Source organism: Contarinia nasturtii, unplaced genomic scaffold (assembly GCF_009176525.2).
Source record: "Contarinia nasturtii isolate CC-2019 unplaced genomic scaffold, AAFC_CNas_1.1 Cnas_scaffold_616, whole genome shotgun sequence".
Taxonomy (NCBI): Eukaryota; Metazoa; Arthropoda; class Insecta; order Diptera; family Cecidomyiidae; genus Contarinia; species Contarinia nasturtii.
In genome coordinates this window covers 1-3046 of record NW_022197967.1, presented here as the reverse complement: position 1 = coordinate 3046, position 3046 = coordinate 1, and the positions used below count along the sequence as shown (strand labels likewise).

Genomic DNA, 3046 nt, shown 5'->3' with positions numbered 1-3046 from the left:
TGTTGTATCGAAGCACATGCCTTCAATTCGATCTACAATGTTCCATTTTACTAATACGCTATAAACTGCATCAGCAATATTTTGACCAGTTGATGTTGTTATTTTTGGTACTCCAAGGAATTTCGACGTGCCATTGTAACTGACGAGAACTGCGATACGATCGACTTTAGTTTTACCAACTATATCCGGCAAGATTTTTCCATCCCAATGAACTACAAACTTTCCCATATTGCTTAGCTAAAAAAAAGAATTTGCGTTACTCTTCAACAAAAAATAAAAAGAAGCCTGTGAAAAGTCTAGGAGTTAAAACTAATTACACTATCATTAAAAGCAGCCGAAATTTCTGTGGATTCTCTAAGACGATTTTCTTGACGCAAACGATGAATACTTGATCGATTTATTACAAGATTTTCTGTTCGATGGCCCAATGCTTCAGCTGCCGCAATAAGAATATGTACGGCCATTCCATCGCTTACTTTAGCATTGTCAAGTGCCGAAACTAAACGAGATGTGATGAAATTTTTTCGACCTCGTTTTTTAGCTGGTTTGGACACACTTGAGCTGACAGTTTCTTCAGTATCAACATTTGATTCTAGACCGAAATCAGTTGTATTGTCATCATCAATGAGCGACTCGAAAGGTTGTGTTTCATCAGCATCGTCTTCATTTTCCCAATCCATGTGTTGGACGACAGCTATAATTTATTGAAAACTTAACATAGATAACCTAAATACATTTCTAAAAATGCAAAATTACCATTTTGTCGAAACATTTGTTCTTGATGTTTTCTTTTTCGCAATTGCTCTTTCTCTTTTCGCTCATTTGCTCTTTTTTCTTTTCCATATAACTTCATATCAACACCGGCCATGGAGCCTGGGCGACCCTTTTGTCTTTGCATTTCGAGAAACATTTTATCCTCCACAATTTTCATTTGTTTTGAGCATTCGATGCGGAAATGTCATATAAATCATCAAGATTTTCACAAAATGATTCGGCTAACTTGTTTTGAGCGCTTGATCTTTTAGCTGGAACAGTTTTTCGTATGTTTTCCAATCACCATACAATTTCATCAATTTTTCTACACATCTATGGTCCTCGGCAATTAGTATACGTGCTTGTTTCCAAAATATTTTAACTGCATCGATTGCCAATTTTGCACTCTTCTTTGCATCTTTCTGTTTGTCCCGATCAACGAATCTTATGTTATAAAACATGACTTGCAAGACTTGTCTGTTCGACGGGAGTTTCGCGCCAGTAATTTGATGTGAAGTTTTTCCAATCATATCGATATTGTGCAAATTTTCTACAGATTTACGTGTTGTTGCACTTGAAGTGCTTCCAGCAGGTTCCACAGTTGATTTAGATTGTACATCCGACATAATAATTCTTATTTTATTGATAAAAATGGTGAAATACAAAAATTGAATGACTTTGCTTGTTTAATGTGTAAATTACGCAGTTTAATAATGATCCAATATGGTGAGATGGTTTCATGTGTCAAAATGAAATGTATCGCTACACTGTTTACACACCTTAAATGTGTACTAGATTGAATGTGTATGCTTTTTGATAGAAACTGACACTGTCAGCCTGATAGTGGGTAAGAATCAACCATTTGAAAAAAATCGTCAATCCAACTAAAAAATTTCCATTGCTTCCAGCAAGAAAATTTAAATAAAATTACAAAGAACCCAATAAATTTTATTGATAATTGATTGGAAAACATTATATTTTCAATAGAAATACGAAATATTGTTAATTAAATCGATATTCATAATGAAACTACATTTTTTCATTCAAAAATGGCGAAAAAAAATGCATTTTTTCACAAAAATATGGTATTTTCGAGATTTAAAAATTTAGGTTCTTTCCGCTTCTATCAGGAGTTCTCCGATCGGTACCAAATTTTTTCTGTGGTCATTTGGGACCAAATGGAACAATAATCCGAGTTGCGCTTGTTGAAATTCGAACTTGTGCAAAATAAGGACACCCCTAGTTCCATTTTATCCAATTGCAATGTTATTTGGAGTTTTCCTTCATGAGCTCCTTACTTCGTCGTCTGGAAAGAAAAATAATAAAGACGAAATTACTTTAATTGAGTTAAATTACGTTGTGAAAAAATAATAACTCATACACAATGGCAGCGTCAACGCAAGCAGTACGGCAATAACGAATTGGATCCATTTGTTCTCCGCACTCAACGCACAATTTCGTTTTCCAACTCGTAAATTCGTTTTTTCTGTTTGTTATTTTCTTGAATATTTTCATCTAGTGATTTTTTCAATTTTGCAATTTCTGCCGAACTTGAAACCATGGACTTCAATGTTGTTTTGGACTGTTTTATATGGTCTTCGATGGAACGTTCCATAGATGATTTTCTATCTTTCAGTGAGTTGTACAATTTTGCGATTCCATTTAAAAGGGCAACATTGTATTGTTGTACATTGTTAGTTACGATATCCATATGTTTTTCCACGTCATTCTGGCTTTCGTCATATGACGTAGATGAATTTCCTTGTTCCTTCACATTTCCTTGTTTCAGCGATAGGAGATGGTGTACTGTCATCTAAATAATTAGGCAATATTTTAGTTGTTTCGTTGACAGTGTTCTTGGAAGATTGTTTTGTACCAGGTGAAGCATCAATGTTCATCAAATTTTCTTGTAGATTTTCGATGATGGCCGATTTAGTTTGTTTTTCAAATGTATTAAACAAAATGTCACTATTTACATTATATGACTTAAGTCATTGGTTGAGTTGAAAAACAAGGACAGCAAAGCACATCAAAATAAAAAAAGGCTCAACACACTTGAATCAATTTAACATTACAAAGAAATAAGAAGAAAATATAAACGTTGTGCACGCTCAGCTCTCAGAGATTACAGAATAGAGATGGAGAAACAGATAGATGATGATCCAAAGAAATTTTTCAAGCACGTGAATTTCAAAAAAGGGAAAAGTGAAGATCTACCTAATGAGATGACTTATTTAAATGAAAAAGTAAGCGATCAATTGAATGGGTAAGAATAATCATGAGCTCCAAACAT

General features: G+C 33.9%; 1 long non-coding RNA gene across 1 annotated transcript; it reads right to left on the bottom strand.

Moving 5' to 3' along the window:
* Positions 1-1850: 1850 nt before the first annotated feature.
* Positions 1851-2876, bottom strand: LOC116340008. Its single transcript, XR_004201052.1, has 3 exons — positions 2630-2876; positions 2135-2566; positions 1851-2059 (listed from the first exon to the last, which is right to left on the bottom strand). It is a non-coding gene; the product is annotated as an uncharacterized LOC116340008 (long non-coding RNA).
* Positions 2877-3046: the final 170 nt, after the last annotated feature.